A 20,963-nucleotide genomic window follows, 5' to 3' on the forward strand; every position below is an offset into this window, starting at 1 on the left:
CAGAATAACACCCGATTTCTCAATGGAGACTTTGAAAGCCAGAAGGACCTGGACAGATGTAATGCAGACACTAAGAGACCATGGATGTCAGCCCAGACTAATATACCCAGCGAAACTTTCAATCATCATAGACGGAAGGAACAAGACATTCGAAGACAAAGCCAGATTTAAACAATACCTATCCACAAACCCAGCCCTACAGAAAGCACTAGAAGGAAAATTCCAACCGAGGGAAGTCAGATACACACTGGAAAACACAGGCAATAGATAAAGCCACAACAGTAAACCCCAAAGAAGAGAAGTACACACACACTACCACCAAAAATAACAGGGATGAAGAATCACTGGTCATTAATATCTCTTAATATCAATGGACTTAATTCACCTATAAAAAGACATAGACTTACAGAATGGATACGAAAGCAGGACCCATCTTTCTGCTGCATACAAGAAACACATCTCAAATTCAAAGATAGACACTACCTAAGAATAAAAGGCTGGGAAAAGACTTTTCAATCAAATGGTCTTAAGAAACAAGCAGGGGTAGCCATCCTGATATCCAACAAAATAGACTTCAAACTAAAATCAATCAAAAGAGATCAAGAAGGACACTACATCCTCGTCACAGGAAAGATCGACCAAGATGAAGTTTCAATTCTGAACATATATGCCCCAAACACAAGGGCACCCACATATGTAAAAGAAACATTACTAAAGCTTAAACCACATATAAAACCCCACACATTAATAGTGGGAGATCTCAACACCCCACTTTCACCACTGGACAGATCTCCCAAATCGAAACTTAACAGAGAAATAAAGGACTTAACCGATGTCATGACCCAATTGAACCTAATAGATATCTACAGAACATTCCATCCTAACAAGAAAGAATATACTTTCTTCTCAGCACCCCATGGAACTTTCTCTAAAATCAACCACATACTTGGCCACAAAGCAAATCTCAACAGACACAAAACAATCAGAATAACCTCCTGTGTTCTATCAGATCACCATGGTTTAAAGCTAGATTTCAACAACAACAAAAACTACAGAAAACCTACAACCTCATGGAAACTGAATAATGCTCAACTGAATCACCAATGGGTTAAGGAAGAAATAAAGAAAGAAATTAAAGACTTCCTAGAGATCAATGAAATTGAAGACACCACATACCCAAACTTATGGGACACTATGAAAGCAGTGTTAAGAGGGAAATTCATAGCACTAAATGCCCACATAAAGAAGTTGGAGAAATCGCACACTAGTGAATTAACAGCACATCTAAAAGCTCTAGAACAAGAAGAAGCAAAGTCTCCCAGGAAGAATAGACGCCAGGAAATTATCAAAGTAAGAGGTGAAATTAATAAATTAGAAACTAAGAGAATAATACAAAAAATTAATGAAACAAAGAGTTGGTTCTTTGAGAAAATCAACAAGATAGACAAGCCCTTATCCAAACTAACCAAAAGACAGAGAGAGAGAATCGAAATCAACAAAATCAGAAATGAAAAGGGGGACATAACAACAGACATTGAGGAAATCCAGAGAATTATAAGGTCATATTTCAAAAACCTCTACTCCACAAAACTGGAAAACCTAAAAGAAATGGACATTTTTCTGGATAGATACCACATACCTAAGTTTAATCAAGACCAGATAAACTATTTAAATAGCTCAATAACCCCTAAGGAAATAGAAACAGTCATTAAAAGTCTCCCAACCAAAAAAAAGCCCAGGACCAGATGGTTTCAGTGGAGAATTCTACCAGATCTTCAAAGAAGAGTTAATACCAATACTCTCTAAATTGTTCCACATAATAGAAACAGAAGGAACATTACCAAACTCCTTCTATGAGGCTACAATTACCCTGATTCCTAAACCAAACAAGGATGCAACAAAGAAAGAGAACTACAGACCGATCTCCCTCATGAACATTGATGCAAAAATACTCAATAAAATACTGGCAAACAGACTCCAAGAACACATCAGAACAATTATCCACCATGATCAAGTAGGCTTCATCCCAGGGATGCAAGGGTGGTTCAACATACGAAAGTCCATCAATGTAATACACCATATAAACAAACTCAAAGAAAAAAACCACATGATCATCTCACTAGATGCAGAAAAGGCATTTGACAAAATCCAACACCCCTTCATGATAAAAGTCTTGGAGTGATCAGGAATACAGGGAACATACCTAAACATAATAAAGGCAATATATAGCAAACCAACAGCCAACATCAAATTAAATGGAGAGAAACTCAAAGCAATTCCACTAAAATCAGGAACGAGACAAGGCTGTCCACTCTCCCCATACTTATTCAATATAGTACTTGAAGTTCTAGCCAGAGCAATAAGACAACATAAGGAGATTAAGGGGATTCAAATTGGAAAGGAAGAAGTCAAGCTTTCCCTATTTGCAGATGACATGATAGTATACTTGAGTGACCCCAAAGATTCCACCCAGGAATTGATAAAGCTTATAAACACCTTCAGCAACATAGCAGGATACAAGATCAACTCAAAAAAATCAGTAGCCCTCCTATATACAATGGACAAAGAAGCTGAGAAGGCAATTAGAGATACATCACCCTTTACAATAGCCAAAAATGACATAAAATACCTTGGGGTAACACTAACCAAGCAAGTGAAGGACCTATATGACAAGAACTTTAAGTCCCTGAAAAAAGAAATTGAAGAAGATCTCAGAAATTGGAAAGATCTCCCATGCTCATGGATAGGCAGGGTTAACATAGTAAAAATGGCAATCTTACCAAAAGCAATTTACAGATTCAATGCAATCCCCATCAAAATACCAACACAATTCTTCACAGACCTGGAAAGAACAATACTCAACTTCATATGGAAAAACAAAAAACCCAGGATAGCTAAAAAGAAACCTGTACAATAAAACAACTTCTGGAGGCATCACAATCCCCGACTTCAAGCTCTACTATAGAGCTACAGTAATAAAAACAGCCTGGTATTGGCATAAAAACCGACATGTGGACCAATGGTATCAAATTGAAGACCCTGACATTAACCCACACACCTATGGACATATAATTTTTGACAAAGAAGCCAAAAGTGTACAATGGAAAAAAGAAAGCATCTTCAACAAATGGTGCTGGCAATACTGGATATCAGCGTGTAGAAGGCTGCAAATAGATCCATATCTGTCACCGTGCACAAAACTTAAGTCCAAGTGGATCAAAGACCTCAACATAAATCCAGCTACTCTGAACCTGCTAGAAGAGAAAGTAGGAAATAGTCTTGAACGCCTTGGCATAGGAGATCACTTCCTAAATATAACACCAGTAGCGCAGACACTGAGACAAACAATCAATCAATGGGACCTCTTGAAACTGAGAAGCTTTTGTAGAGCAAAGGATATGGTCAACAAGGCAAAGCGACAGCCTACAGAATGGGAAAAGATCTTCACCAACCCCACATCTGACAGAGGACTGATATCCAGAATATATAAGGAACTCAAGAAATTAGACATCAAAAGGACCAACAGTCCAATTGAGAAATGGGCTTTAGAACTAAACAGAGAATTCTCAACAGAGGAATCCCAAATGGCTGAAAGACATTTAAGGAATTGCTCAACTTCCCTAATCATCAGGGAAATCCAAATCAAGACACCTCTGAGATACCACCTTACGCCTGTCAGAGTGGCTAAGATCAAAAACACTGAAGACACTTTATGCTGGAGAGGATGTGGAACTAGGGGAACTCTCCTCCACTGCTGGTGGGAATGCAAGCTTGTACAACCACTTTGGAAATCAATATGTCGCTTTCTTAGAAAATTGGGAATCAATCTCCCCCAAGATCCAGCTATACCACTCCTGGGCATATACCCAAGAAATGCTCAATCATACCACAAGAGCACTTGCTCAGCTATGTTCATATCAGCATTGTTTGTAATAGCCAAAACCTGGAAACAACCTAGATGCCCTTCAACTGAAGAATGGATAAATAAATTGTGGCACATATACACAATGGAATACTACTCAGCAGAGAAAAACAATGACATCACACGGTTTGCAGGCAAATGGATGGATCTAGAAAAAATCATCCTGAGTGAGGTAACCCAGACTCAGAAAGACAAATATGGTATGTACTCACTCATAGGAAGATGCTAGATGTGAAACAAGGATGACTAGACTGCTACTCACATCACCAGTGAGGCTACCTGGAAAACGGGACCCCAAAAAAAGACACGGAGAAATGGATGAGATCTACATGAATAGCCTGGTCATGAGTGGGAACAATGAAGGGCGACAGTCGAGGGAAAGAGTGGGAGATCCTAGCTGGATCAAGAAAAGAGAGGGAGAACAAGGAATAGGAGACCATGTTAAATGAAGACCATGTGAGAAGGTGAGAAGGGGAGGAAGCAGAGAGCTAGGGAGGCCCACGGAGATCCACAAAGATACCCCCTCAAAAGACTGCTGGCAATGGTCGCGAGACGGCAGGAACTGACCTACTCTGGTGATGGGATGGCCAGACACCCAGATAGTGGTGCCATAAACCCCATCCAAGGACTGAGGAATCTGAAGGCAGACATCCACGGCTGGGCCCCTGGTGGAGCACTGGGAGTCTAATTAGTGAGTAAGAAGAGGGTTTATATGAGCGAGAATTGTTGAAGCCAAGGTTGGATAAAGCACCGGGACAAATAACCAAATGAACTGAAGCACAGGATCTATGAACCAAAGGCTGAGGGGCCCCCAACTGGATCAGGCCCCCTGAACGGGTGAGACAGTCATTTGGCTTGATCTGTTTGGGAGGCAGCTGTGCATTGGTGCCAGGTCCTGGGCTCGTTGCATGAGTTGGCTGTTTGAATCCTGGGACTTATGCAGGGACACTTGGCTCGGTCTGGGAGGGGGGAATGGACCTGCCTGGACTGAGTGTACCAGGTCAACCCCGGTCCTCGGGGGAGACCTTGATCTGGAGGAGGTGGGAATGGGGGGTGGGCTGGGGGTAGGGGTGGGCGAGAGGGGGAGAACAGGGGATTCTGTGGCTATTATGTTGAACTGAATGGTGTTGTAAAATAATAATAATAATAATAATAATAATAATAATAATAATAATAATAATAAAGAGAGAAACATGAGTTATTGGGAAAAAATTAAATAGTTACCTATTATTAAATATTAAATTTAATATAAAATTCATATTAAATATGTTAATATTAAAATTTAATATTAAATATTAAAAATTAAATAGTTACCTATTACCTATTATTAGTTCATATTTGTGATATAAGTAAATGTTTTATATCATTGTGCTTTTTACCACAGATTCCCCTTTTTCTTATTTGCTCCACAGATAATTTTAGGAGGACTAAAAAAATTATGAATGTTGAATCCTGATATTAAATTGAAGAAATGTATTTCAAGGATGTAGCTTAGTATAGATTCATACAAAATGTCTTATGTGTGATACTCAGTGTTGAAAAACAATGATATGTAAATTCTATAGAGTATTATTTTTCTGTAAAAAACCTTCTAAAATATGAACAATTTTATATTTATTACATATCAGTCTGTTGTGGACCTGGTTGGGTGTAGCACTCCTGTATGTCAGATCAGCATTTTTTCAGCATTTTCAGAGTAATAAAGGAACCAAATCTGTAAGTTCCAAAAAGTGGAGAGAAATGTAGAGCCTCCACTCTAGGGCTTTGCTCTGATGTCCTCTGTCTCTCCAGTCCTGCATCCTCCCTAGGACATGACACTCCATACTGACTTGGGATAAGAATCATCATGAAAAGACCTGATATTTCCTCTCCATGATACAAGATAGCCAAGCCCTAGTTTTCCAACTAATAAATTCACTCTTCTATGAGATAAAGTGTCTTCATGGTGACTTAAGAAGGCCTTTGAATTATGTCATTTCTGTTTCTGTAGCATTCCCAGGTGAGTGACCTAGATTCTAGGACTTACCTGAATTTCTCCATGTCAGATCTTGATTCCTTCTAGAGGAGACTTCTAACTGCCACAGGAGATGTTCTCCTAGTCCTCATATGTGTTTAAATGAGAGTAAAAAGCTTTGAGTAGAGTCAGGAAACACCCTTGCTGGCTCCTCTGCACTTACTCCCAAGACTCTGTATAACTAATTTTTTTTTTGGTTTTCTCTTTGCTGTCTCATGGCAAAAGTATTTAGCAACCCTATTGATTATATGAACTTGATGTTATTTGAAAATAATAATATACAATACCTGACTGTGTCCCTTTGTATTTACTTTGAAAGAATATGGTCTCCAATTGATTAATCTGAATGTAGATTGTCTGAAATGTTTCTAAGCAGATTATAATCCCTCCAAAATCCTGTACAGGTCAGGAAGCTTGTCCTAGGAACCTTGTGTTACTGTGATACATCAGCACAGACATACCATGGAATTCTATAAAGGATGAAAGCTTTGTCTCTCCTTGAGAAATCCAACCTAGCCCATAGAAAATCAGCTCTTTGAAACTTTCATGGGTCCAGGTAGTTCAAATCTAACAGCCACCCAACATTCATTTCACTCTTATTCTTTCTGTTGATGGTTCCCCAAAATTCACAGATAAGGGGACACCTTTTTCCTTTCTATCCTCACTCTGTGGTTTATATTTGAACAAGAAAGCTCATGATGATGTTGACACTTTACATTGCACAGAGGACAGTAGAAGAGCACTAGGACTTGGAAGATAAGAAGTTTCTATCCACCTTTACCTGGTGCAGGGAACATTTCCTGAGTAACATGTGATCTGCAGGGAAACGCCCAGAGGATAATTAAGGATAATGAAGAACTCTGAGGATAAAATTCAGGAGAAAATGAAATGTACTGGATGAAAAACAGACATCTCAAACAACTTTCAAACTGAAGGTGCTCATGCATGTGAGAGGAGCCAGGTCAGAGAAACTAATTGGGAATTCTAGTCACAGGGTTTTGTTTCCACAGCTTGTTGGCTTTGATCTGAGTAAAAAAAAATATTTAAACCAATGATCCCACTTTGTTGCTTTTGTTATTGTTGTTTTAATTAAAGTAGGTTTTAGTATACTATCAATGGCACACGTGTTTTTGTACCTACCTTTCAGGCCAAGTTCTAAATAAAAACAAAACAAAAACAAAAATGTATATTTAGACAGAAATGATTAGATTCAGACATGTCAAAGTTATAACATAATTAAAAATCAAGAGGGGTCCTAGGTTGTCCTTGCTGCCTGTGAGAAAAAAAATAAAATATTTGGATAAAATTCATGCATTGATGTCAATTCAATGTCAGTGTCAATCTAGAGCTTGTGACAAAGACAATCCCATTTTAGGAAACAGAGGAATGAGCACCGAGTGCTCTTGATGACATGAAGAAGGCTCTTACATTCCCAGCTGGAATCACACTGCTCTGGCCCCAATGTTATCTAAGTAGGAGCCCAGCTTGTTGCCAAAGTAGAAATTTCCATACCCTGAGGACTCTGCATCTTGACATTCAGCTTCTTATCTAAGTCTAAAATAATAAGGAATTTGATTGCTACTACCAAAAGAAGTTCAAGATTAGAATTAACTATAAATAAATATATGAAATTACATTTATTATGAAAGGTAAAGTGACTACCTGCAAATCTATGGGGACAACTTACAACAAAGTATTTGATGTGTCAGGTAAATCAAACTGAATTTTGAAAGGGGATTTTGTTTGTGCTGATATTGTTAATTGATTTGTATTTTATTGGCTAAAATAATATTATAGTTTATTCCCAACTATTCCAGCAACATTTCCAATCTCTTACATATCTGATAGATCATATATACATATATAGCCACAGCTTGTTCTTTTTTGTTTTGTTAATGAAGAATCATGTCAGTAGTGGTGGTCACTCAAAAAGATTTAGTCAAGTTATGGTGTACTCTAGGGGCATTCTGAATCAGCATCCCTTTATTTCCAGCTCTCATTTTGAACTGAAAACAGTATGTGAACACGTAAAATGATGAAGGGACACTCAGAATGATTATTTTGAAAAAATCTTCAGTCTAATCTTTTCTGCCATCCCTTCCCAGGGCAGCTTCCTGCTCCTACAGGGCTTCTGACCACACTCGGGATGTGGTTGCAGCACTGTGTGTCTTGCACAGTAATAGACCGCAGAGTCCTCAGATGTCAGGCTGCTGAGCTCCATGTAGGCTGTGCTGGAGGATGTGTCTACAGTCAGTTTGGCCTTGTCCTGGAACTTCTGAACATAGCCAGTACCACCATTCCAAGGATAAATGTATCCAATCTACTCCAGGAACTGTCCGGGCCTCTGCTTCACCCAGTTCATAGCATAGCTAGTGAAGGTGTACCCAGAAGCCTTGCAGGACAACTTCACTGAGGAACCAGGTTTCCCAAGCCCAGGACAAGACTGCTGCAGCTGGACCTAGGAGTGGACATCCGTGGAGAGAAAGGCAGAGTGGATGTCACTGTCACTTCAGTCACTGTTCCCTCATCAGGGTTGGAACAGGAAAGCCCCTTACCTGTAGTTACTGACAGGAGGGAGAGGATAATCCAGCTCCATCCCGTGCTGAGACCCTGTGTGCTCAGTAACTCTAGAGAGAACATTGATCATATGTTGTTCTAGGGTGTGGACATCTCTGTATTTACCACTATAGACTCACATGATTTGCATATTAATGACACAGGGTACTTCTTATATAAGCACCTATCCAGCTAGAGAAGAGTTAACCTGGGTCAGGGAGCAGGATGCTGAGATTCAAATCATCATCCTGTCTAAGGAAGTAGCCATTCCTGAGACCTGTGCAGACCCTGTGGATATAACATAAAGACCTAATGTCTTAATTCAAAAATAAAATTTAAACCAGAAACATTTGGTCTTCTTTGTGCCAAAATTGATTTTCAGGTTGTGGTTGTGATTAGAATATTAGTGTCTGGAAGTTTTAAAAATTCATAAATTAGGAGAATTTGTAATCTTCTTTCATATGCAATCCATTAATACTTGCTTTTCCTGTAAGTTGCAGGTATGTGTTTCTTGGGTTTGTTTTTAACACTTTCCTTTTCTTGTGTATTAGTTTACATTTGATAGAGAGAAAGAAAGGGAGGGAGATGTAGAGGTAGGAAGGATTGGGGCTGGGCAGGGAAACCGTGATCAGAATATATTGTATGAAAAAAATGTTTTTCACAAAATCAAATATAAATAAATAAATCCTAATACAATAAATGAGACAATAACAATCTGTACAATATTTAACAAAGAATTTTTACTGTGTTTGAACAAGGAGACTTCACATAACTGCAGCAGGTATTGTTCAGTTAACAGACTTTAGGAAGGGAGTCCACAAGGCTGCAGAGTTGCTCTCCTCCACTCCTCATCTCATTTCTACCTGTTGATTACTGGCTCCACTGTGCCCCCTGCTGCTCCCCTGCATGTTGGTATATCTTGGTTTATACTGAAGGTTTTTGTTTGTTTCTTTGTTCATTTTGTTTTTAACAAAGGAAACTGAAGGGTTTATCTAATTATTCTTTACCAATAAAAAATCAGGAGTCAGATGTTGGTGTAATAACCTGAAAGATCAGAGAAACAGGGGAGCAGCCAACAGTAACTTCCTACCTCTTCTGTTCCTTCTCCCAAAAGGGCCCACATCCTCTCTCAACCTCACCTTATTACTTTCTGTCTCCTACCTGTCCACGGTGCTCCAAACTTCTATGGTCAATATTGGTCAGCTACTGGCTAGCTCAGCCCTCTGACTCAAAGCAAGCTTTATTTTCACAAATAAAAATTAAAATTTCAAAATATCACACCACAGAAAATAGATTTATTATATTGGAAAAAGGCAGTAGGCATGACAATAATAGAAAATCAGCTTGATTTGACACCCTGCATTCTTTCTGTAGTATTGAAAACTAAAACTATTTCCTTGTACATGCTAAGCAAGCATTCTACCACTGCACTGGATCTGCACCTCATGTCTTTCAACCAAATAGAGGCTAGGTATAGTATCATATACATGTAAAACCAGCAGGTAGAGACAGGAGGACAAGAGTTCAAGGTCTACCTCTATGACCTAATGACTTTGAAGACTACATTAAATTCACTCACTTTCTTTCTATATGTATGTATACCAAGGAAGATGCTGGCTGCCAAGACTGACTCCCTGAGTTCTAGTCCCAGAACCCACAAAATAGAAGGGGAGAAAGATTGTCTTCTGATTTCAAACTAGGTGTCATTAAATTTGTGTGTGTGTGAACATATAAACAAATACAAATAAATAAATATCTCTATTAAAATTTGAAAAAAAATTATTAGGGTCTGGGACATAGTTCAGTTGGTAGAATGCTGCCTAGCATTCATGAAGCTCTGATTTAAATCTCTAACACCACACAAAGCAGAGGAATCCTAGCAATGGGGAATTGGAGGCAGGAGGATCAGAAGTTAAAGGTCATCCTTGGGTATACAGTGAGGTTTCATGAGCAGAATTCTTCCTTTCATGTCTCTGCTTCTATATTTATGTCATGGGAACTTCTCTCCCCAGTGCATGGTCTGTCCTCATGTGCATATCACACACTCTCATTTTAACAAACTGAACAGAAATGGAACTCCTCATTCAGCAATAATTATCCTATTTACTACTGAAAACAGACTCGTCTTCTACCTGGAGGCAGCCATTACAGAAACCATGAATGCCAATTCCAACCCAGGGATCTCTGGTAGTGGTTCTTCAGGGTCTGTGAACATTATAGTGAAGTTTAACTGTCTATCTTGAACAGTAATGTATGCCTGAAACTTCAGTGCTCACATGACTCAACTGTAGCCAAAATGACTTTTGGTTTTCTGGAGATATTGAACATGTGTCAAAGATTTATTTTATTTGTGGTCTATGGTCATGAATATCTCTCACAGTGAAGAGTTTTCCTCTTGTCAGATGGATTCAACTCTAGCACTATCCGATGGTACTACTGAGTCACTAGAGGATTACACCATGCCAAATTACTGTGCCTAGGAAAAATAAGCATATTGCCTTTGCCTAGAGCAATCAAGCTTTGCAGGGAATAATGGAGTTGACCGGGTCTAGCTTCTTTGAAAGGCACAAGTCAGAGGTTTACAGGTTAGGGTCCTTGGCTCCTCGGGCACAGTGTGCCTTTCAGAGAAATTGAAGCATTCCCTCAGTTAGTGAAATTTTAAGTCACCTCTGTTTCTCTATTTTCCCTAGAAGACTACAAAACATATAGAAGATGGAAAGGGCAATTGGTCTTAGACATCAATCTTCCTTACCCTGTAAACACACAAATGTCATAGTATCCTGGACTACACCATTGTATTGATCCTGGAAACTACCATCATACTCTGATACTGATAAGAATATAGCAAGTCACCCAACTTCCCTTCTGGACCAGAGGTGAGTATCCAGGCCCAACCCGGACCACATCCCTGGGCACCATCCACTCAGGGAAGACCTGCCCAACTTGGCCCCAGGTTCTGGGCACTGGGCAGGTCCCCTTCTAGCCCAACTGGGAGGGATCCCCTTTGCCAAGCCCCCCGGCAGCCCCTGCAATCTCCACGCCCTGCCCCCACACCCATCTGCCCAAGACCCCAGCCAATTCCTGAGACTTAGTGACTGGCCCCCAGCTCTCATCCTGCCCCTGACTTCCCTTCTGGACCAGACAGGGCTCCCATCTTGCACTGGACTTCCCTCCTGGACAAGAGCTCACATCCTGACCTGGACTTCCCTTCTGGACAAGAGTGCACATCCTTCCCCAGACTTCCTTTCTGGAAAAAAGCTCCTATCCTGCCCCAGACTTCCGGTCCCGATAAGAGCTTCCATCTTGCCCCGGAGTTCCCATTTGGACAAGAGAACTCCCATCTGGACAAGAGAGAGAGACTTCCTGAATTTGTCAGCTCTTTCTGAACCAAGTACACTGATTAGAACAAGAATGAACCACAAGGAGATGGGCAGAAGTCAAGGCAGAAGTACATCCAACAAAATGAAGAGGAATACAGCATCACCAGAACCTAGCCTGCCTCCAACATCTAGACCTGAACATCAAAAATTAGAAGAAGCACAAGAAAATAGCCTTATGAGTAACATCATGAAGAAGGTAGAGGCTTTTGTAGAGGAAAAGCCAAAAAAATGGGAAGAATGCTGTAAACAACTAGAGGAAAGGGCAAACAAATTAGAAGAAAATAATAAAGTCCTGGAAGAAAACAATAAAGTCCTGGAAGAAAACAATAAAGTACTGGAAGAAAACAATAAAGTACTGAAAGAAAATCATGAAAAAGCAAAAAAACAAATAAAAGAAACAGTCTAAGACCTGAAAAGGGAAATTGAAAAAATAAAGAAGACAGAAACAGAGGCAATGCTGGAAATAGAAAATCTGAGTAAAAGATCAGGAACATCAGATGCAAGTATAACCAACAGAATGCAAGAGATGGAAGAGAGGATCTCTGGCATTGAAGATACAGTAGAAGACACAGTTTCATCAGTGGAAGGAAACACTAAAGCCAACAAAGTCATGAACCAAAATGTCCAAGAAATTTGGGACACCATGAAAAGACCAAACCTACGAATTATAGGGATAGAAGAAGGTGAAGACTACCAACTCAAAGGCACAGAAAATATATTCAACAAAATAATAGAAGAAAACTTTCCCAACTTAAAGAATGAAATGCCTATGAAGATACAAGAAGCCTATAGAACACCAAACAGACTAGACCCCCCAAAAAGTCCCCTCAACACATAATAATTAAACAACTAAATGTACAGAAAAAAGAAAGAATATTAAGAGCAGCAAAGGAAAAAGGCCAAGTGACCTATAAAGGTAAAGCCACCGGAATAACACCCAATTTCTCAATGGAGACTTTGAAAGCCAGAAGGACCTGGACAGAAGTAATGCAGACACTAAGAGACCATGGATGTCAGCCCAGACTAATATACCCAGCAAAACTTTTAATCATCATAGACGGAAGGAGCAAGATATTCCAAGACAAAGCCAGATTTAAACAATACCTATCCACAAACCCAGCCCTACAGAAAGCACTAGAAGGAAAATTCCAACCGAAGGAAGTCAGATACACACTCAAAAACACAGGCAATAGATTAAGCCACAGCAGTAAACACCAAAGAAGAGAAGTACACACACACACACACACACACACACACACACACACACACACATACACTACCACCAAAAATAACAGGGATGAGCAAACACTGGTCGTTAATATCCCTTAATATCAATGGACTTAATTCACCTATAAAAAGACATAGGCTTACAGAATGGATATGAAAGCAGGACCCATCTTTATGCTGCATACAAAAAACCCAGCTCAAATTCAAAGACAGACACTACCTAAGAATAAAAGGCTGGGAAAAGACTTTCCAATCAAATGGTTCTAAGAAACAAGCGGGTGTAGCCATCCTGATATCCAACAAAATAGACTTCAAACTAAAATCAATCAAAAGAGATCAAGAAGGGCATTACATACTCATCACAGTTAATATCCACCAAGATGAAGTTTCAATCCTGAACATTTATGCCCCAAACACAAGGGCACCCACATATGTAAAAGAAACATTACTAAAGCTTAAACCACATATAAAACCCCACACATTAATAGTGGGAGATCTCAACACCCCACTTTCACCACTGGACAGATCTCCCAAATCGAAACTTAACAGAGAAATAAAGGACTTAACTGATGTCATGACCCAATTGAACCTAATACATAATCTACAGAACATTCCATCCTAACAAGAAAGAATATACCTTCTTCTCAGCACCCCATGGAACTTTCTCTAAAATCAACCACATACTTGGCCACAAAGCAAATCTCAACAGATACAAAACAATTGGAATAACTTCCTGCGTTCTATCAGACCACCATGGTTTAAAGTTAGATTTCAACAACAACAAAAACTACAGAAAACCTACAACCTCATGGAAACTGAATAATGCTCAACTGAATCACCAATGGGTTAAGGAAGAAATAAAGAAAGAAATTAAATACTTCCTAGAGATCAATGAAAATGAAGACACCACATACCCAAACTTATGGAACACTATGAAAGCAGTGCTAAGAGGGAAATTCATAGCACTAAATGCCCACATAAAGAAGTTGGAGAAATCTCACACTAGTGACTTAATAGCACACCTTAAAGCTCTAGAACAAGAAGAAGCAAAATCTCCCAGGAGGAATAGACACTAGGAAATTATCAAAGTGAGAGGTGAAATTAAAAAAAATAGAAACTAAGAGAATAATATAAAAAATTAATGAAACAAAGAGTTGGTTCTTTGAGAAAATCAACAAGATAGACAAGCCCTTATCCAAACTAACCAAAAGACAGAGAGAGAGAATCGAAATCAACAAAATCAGAAATGAAAAGGGGGACATGACAGCAGACATTGAGGAAATCCAGAGAATTATAAGGTCATATTTCAAAAACCTCTACTCCACAAAACTGGAAAACCTAAAAGAAATGGACATTTTTCTGGATAGGTACCAAATTCCTATGTTAAATCAAGACCAGATAAACTATTTAAATAGTCCAATAACCCCTAAGGAAATAGAAACAGTCATTAAAAGTCTCCCAACCAAAAAAAGCCCAGGACCAGATGGTTTCAGCGCAGAATTCTACCAGATCTTCAAAGAAGAGTTAATACCAATACTCTCTAAATTGTTCCACATAATAGAAACAGAAGGAACATTACCAAACTCCTTCTATGAAGCTACAATTACCCTGATTCCTAAATCAAACAAGGACTCAACAAAGAAAGAGAACTACAGACCAATCTCCCTCATGAGCATTGATCCAAAATACTCAATAAAATACTGGCAAACAGATTCCAAGAACACATCAGAACAATTATCCACCATGATCAAGTAGGCTTCATTCCAGGGATGCAAGGGTGGTTCAATATATGAAAGTCCATCAATGTACACCATATAAACAAACTCAAAGAAAAAAACCACATGATCATCTCACTAGATGCAGAAAAGGCATTTGACGAAATCCAACACCCCTTCATGATAAAAGTCTTGGAGTGATCAGGAATACAGGGAACATACCTAAACATAATAAAGGCAATTTAAAGCAAGCCAACAGCCAACAACAAATTAAATGGAGAGAAACTCAAAGCAATTCCACTAAAATCAGGAATGAGGCAAGGCTGTCCACTCTCCCCATACTTATTCAATATAGGACTTGAAGTTCTAGCCAAAGCAATAAGACAACATAAGGAGATTAAGGGGATTCAAATTGGAAAGGAAGAAGTCAAGCTTTCCCTATTTGCAGATGACATGATAGTATACTTGAGTGACCCCAAAGATTCCACCCAGGAATTGATAAAGCTTATAAACACCTTCAGCAACATGGCAGGATACAAGAACAACTCAAAAAAATCAGTAGCCCTCCTGTATACAATGGACAAAGAAGCTGAGAAGGCAATTAGAGATACATCACCCTTTACAATAGCCAAAAATGACATAAAATACCTTGGGGTAACACTAACCAAGCAAGTGAAGGACCTATATGACAAGAACTTTAAGTCCCTGAAAAAAGAAATTGAGGAAGATGTCAGAAAATGGAAAGATCTCCCATGCACATGGATAGGCAGGGTAAAAATGGCAATCTTACCAAAAGCAATCTACAGTTTCAATGCAATCCCCATCAAAATACCAACACAATTCTTCACAGACCTGAAAAGAATAATACTCAACTTCATATGGAAAAACAACAAACAAACAAACAAAAAACCCGGATAGTCAAAAGAATCCTGTACAATAAAACAACCTCTGGAGGCATCACAATCCCTGACTTCAAGCTCTACTATAGGGCTACAGTAATAAAAACAGCTTGGTATTGGCATAAAAACTGACATGTGGACCAATGGAATCAAATGGAAGACCCTGACATTAATCCGCACACCTATGAACATATAATTTTTGACAAAGAAGCCAAAAGGGTACAATGGAAAAAAGAAAGCATCTTCAACAAATGGTGCTGGCATAACTGGATATCAACATGTAGAAGGCTGCATGTAGATCCATATCTGTCACTGTGCACAAAACTTAAGTCCAAGTGGATCAAGGACCTCAACATAAATCCAGCTACTCTGAACCTGCTAGAAGAGAGAGAAGGAAGGAGTCTTAAACGCATTGGCATAGGAGATCACCTCCTAAAAATAACACCAGTAGCACAGACACTGAGAGAAACAATCAATCAATGGGACCACTTGAAACTTAGAAGCTTTTGTAGAGCAAAGGATATGGTCAACAAGGCAAAGTGACAGCCTACAGAATGGGAAAAGATCTTCACCAACCCCACATCTGACAGAAGACTGATGTCCAGAATATATAAGGGACTCAAGAAATTAGACATCAAAACGACCAACAGTCCAATAGAGAAATGGGCTTTAGAGCTAAACAGAGGATTCTCAACAGAGGAAACTCAAATGGCTGAAAGACATTTAAGGAATTGCTCAACATCCCTAATCATCAGGGAAATGCAAATCAAAACAACTCTGAGATACCACCTTACGCCTGTCAGAATGGCTAAGATCAAAAACACTGAAGACACTATGCTGGACAGGATGTGGAATGAGGGGAACTCTCCTCCACTGCTGGTGGGAATGCAAGCTTGTACAACCACTTTGGAAATCAATATGGCGCTTTCTTAGAAAATGGGGAATCAATCTTCCCCAAGATCCAGCTATACCACTCTTGGGCATATACCCAAGAAATGCTCAATCATACCAGAAGAGCATTTGTTCAGCTATGTTTATATCAGCATTGTTTGTAATAGCCAAAACCTGGAAACAACCTAGATGCCCTTCAACTGAAGAATGATAAATAAATTGTGGCACATATACACAATGGAATACTACTCAGCAGAGAAAAACACTGACATCATGAGGTTTGCAGGCAAATGGATGGATCTAGAAAAAATCATCCTGAGTGAGATAACCCAGACTCAGAAAGACAAATATATTATGTACTCACTCATAGGAGGGTACTAGATGTGGAACAAGGATGACTGGACTGCTACTCACATCACCAGTGAGGCTACCTGGAAAACGGGACCCCAAGAAAGACATGGAGAAATGGATGAGATCTACATGAACAGCCTAGACATGAGTGGCAGCAATGAAGGGCGAGGGTCAAGGGAAAGTGAGCGGGAGATCCTAGCTGGATCAAGAAAAGAGAGGGAGAACAAGGAATAGACCATGGTAAATGAAGACCACATGAGAAAAGGAAGAAACAAAGAGCTAAAGAGGCCCACAGAAATCCACAAAGATACCCCCACAAAAGACTGCTGTCAATGGTAGAGAGACAGCTGGGACTGACCTACCCTGGTGATGGGATGGCCAAACATCCTAATACTTGGTCCAGAAACCCCATCCAAGTACTGAGGAATCTGGATGCAGACATCCAACCTGGGAGTCTAATTAGTGAGAAAGAGGAGGGTTTATGTGAGCGAGAATTGTTGAAACCAAGGTTGGATAAAGCACAGGTACAAATAACCAAATGAATAGAAACACATGATCTATGAACCAAATGCTGAGGGTCCCCCAACTGGATCAGGCCCTCTGAATAAGTGAGAAAGTCGATTGGCTTGATCTGTTTGGGAGGCATCTAGGCATTGGTACCAGGTCCTGTGCTCATTGCATGAGTTGGCTGTTTGAAACCTGGGACATATGCAGGGACGCTTGGCTCAATCTGGGAGGAGGGGAATGGACCTGCCTGGACTGAGTCTATCAGGTGAATCCCAGTCCTCGGGGGAGACCTTGATCTGGAGGAGGTAGGAATGGGAGGTGGGCTGGGGGGAAGGGGAGGGGGGCAGGAAGGGAGAGAACAAGGGAATCTGTGGCTATTTTGTAGAACTAAATAGTATTGTAAAATAAAAAAAAATTACAACAGAAAAAAAAACAACAGAAGGGAAAAATATGATTAAAATATATTTAAATTTAATAATTGTTTTAACAAAATAAAAATAAAAATATAAAAAAAAGAATATAGCTAGTCCAATTTTTTTGCAATAAAATTGTCACAGTGTCACTGTTTAAGTGGTTAACTTTTGTCCAAATTCTAGCAGAATATGCTCTTTTCACATTCATTAAATATTGCTCATTCATTTATCTCTTTTCATCAATAAATCTAGGAGATATTTAGAAGTTATTCCACAAATTCCTGAAGTCCAGAGTATGCTCAACCTGCAGGTTAAATATGGTCATCGAATGTTACTGACAACTATGTGGGCTGTTCCTCACTCTGTTATTAGGTAACAGACAGTGGATCCCTTGGTTTTCATCTTCACACTCTACTGTTTAATGAGTTGTATTTGTTGTGATCTCACTAATCTTACACTCTCTGGTCCATTTATTCTCTCAAACATCGTCACACATAGTTGAGGTCATAATAGCATTTAGAGAAGGCTAAGCCCTCGACCAGTAGAGTCTCTTTTCCTTTTACAGGTGATGAAATTGGTGACCATTAACACTGAACCAAAACCAACCATCACTTCTCCTTGTGATGCTTCTCTAAAACACAGGTAACACATTCCAGCTTTCCTCCCTTCACCAGACACAGATATATCATAGTAAGCATGTAGCCAATGTTAACAAGAAAACACCACCAAAGAGCAGAAAATTGTGATTAGGATCTTTGTTGGCAATTGGAAGAGAGTTAGAACAGTGTATAGATAACATCCACTGCCATGTGCAAAATGGTCACTAAGACATTTCCACAATCCAAAGGTACAGAAACACCATCAAAGGAATCATTACATGAGACATTGGGTCAGAAAGTATTCTTTGCAAGGATGGAAACCTCCAACATGCATTGTGTGAAAAATGATAGTCACATGTATCCTATTAGAGACATTCAGACATTGGAAGCCTGAAACATAGACAACTTGTTTTCTCATCTATATTTGAAAAATAACATTAGTTCATGAAAGATCTTGCTTCTCCACCCCATGGGAGAAAATAATGAGAATGGTTTTCAGATGATTTAGAATTTCTTGAGATTTCCAACTTTGCTAATAACCATCACCAACTCAGAACAACAAACATTGTTTGAAAAACATGGAAAGTTTTATTATCATGTTCATTCTATTGGATAGAAAGTGGCAAATATACATCTTAGATGTTCCATAGTAAAATAACACTATGCTTATGAGAATGTAAACAAATAATAACTGTCATAGACTATGACCTAGCAAAGGGTCTCTAGAGGATTGCTTGAGCAGGAAGGGGAAACCACATATTCTAACACTTAAACAAGAATAAACCTGTTTGTAAGGAAGAACACAAACCTAAGAGATGTCTACTAATTGTGAGAAGTCTCAGGAATTCCTTATTGTCTTTTTCATGTCTGAGCTCCCACTGAAGTCTCCTTCTGATGTCCTTAGCAAAGTAAGGTGTGGCAGGTGGTTCAGATTTTAACAATTGGCTATTAGGGATATCCCTATTAATACTGACTCAGGATGTGAGGTTGCAATTAGAAACAGTGTCTCCCACAAACAATACCATAATTCCAGAATATTATAATCCTGTCAGTCTTGATTGGCCTGGTTGGATGTCCATCCACTTTCTCATCCATGGAAATCTCATATGTGAGTCCTTGTTCCTTCAAGTCTGATCTTTGGGCGATGCATAGCTGTAGTAGAGACTTTTCTTAGCAATGGGGAGGCAGCTGTCCAGTGCAGGGTCTGAGGGACTCCCACCACTATACATGCAATGCAACCTTGTTTGTGATACTATGAGAATCTCAGAGATATTGTTCAGACATAATGCCTCATCTTTAGTTTGTCTCAAATTTTCTTAATGATCAGTTAGAATTTTTCAAAGATAACATGGAACTGTCACTCTTGTTTACTGAATTTAGGGTCCTTGGTATGAGACCTCTTACTCTGCTGACTTTACTTTGAATACACATGTTTGAGGAACTGTCTTTCAGGATTTACATTTGGGTTAGATTTCCATTCTTATGACACTCTGTAGGAAGAGATCACACAACACAGACCAAAATCTATTGGTGCAGGTAGAGGTGTATCTGCATGCATAATTTTCAGTTCTCCTCTAGATAAGAATTGGATTCTTGGCCGGGCGGTGGTGGCGCACGCCTTTAATCCCAGCACTCGGGAGGCAGAGCCAGGCGGATCTCTGTGAGTTCGAGGCCAGCCTGGGCTACCAAGTGAGCTCCAGGAAAGGCGCAAAGCTACACAGAGAAACCCTGTCTCGAAAAACCAAAAAAAAAAAAAAAAAAAAAAAAAAAAAAAAAAGAATTGGATTCTTATTGGACACAAATTAAAAAATATTAATTATCATTGTGAGTACTTGAGTATTTATTTAATATGATGTTTTTAATAATAATACCAAATGATGTATTTTCTTGCATCAAAAATTCCATCTGTAGGAGTCAGTAACTACTGACTGTAGAGTTTTTGTACCACAGCCATACACATGCAACTCCAGGAAATCCCCTGCTGTGCAGTAAAGGGTAAGTAATTCAGCTACAGTGATGTGTGGACATGATGTCACTCTATGTCTCATTCCCTAGACATCACACCAACTGCTTTGTATGAAGAGTCTAGGGTGTGTTCTGAAATACAGATTTTTCTGTGTGTAGAGGGTGTGGACAATCAAATGTGGAATTCATATTTTAATGTGACAACTACTGCCATGCTGATGTCAGTTGAGGTTCAAAAAGCATATTTCATTAAAAAATATACTCTTGGCTGGACTTGTTAGAGAAATCCTTTAATCCAAGAACTTGGGAGGCAGAGACGGGTAGATATCTGTGAATTTGAGGCCACTCTGGTCTACAATGTGAGTTCCAGGGCAGTCAGGTCTATGACATGTAGAAAGGGCTGTCTCAAAAACCAATACATGTCTCACCAAGTAAGAGCTATGTCAACAACTAAAAGTACAAGAAATATTACCATATACACCATCTTGAGAGGTGTAGTGAGAAATAAACTAATGTGGCTTTAC

This window comes from Peromyscus maniculatus, chromosome 14, assembly GCF_049852395.1.
Source record: "Peromyscus maniculatus bairdii isolate BWxNUB_F1_BW_parent chromosome 14, HU_Pman_BW_mat_3.1, whole genome shotgun sequence".
Classification (NCBI taxonomy): Eukaryota; Metazoa; Chordata; class Mammalia; order Rodentia; family Cricetidae; genus Peromyscus; species Peromyscus maniculatus.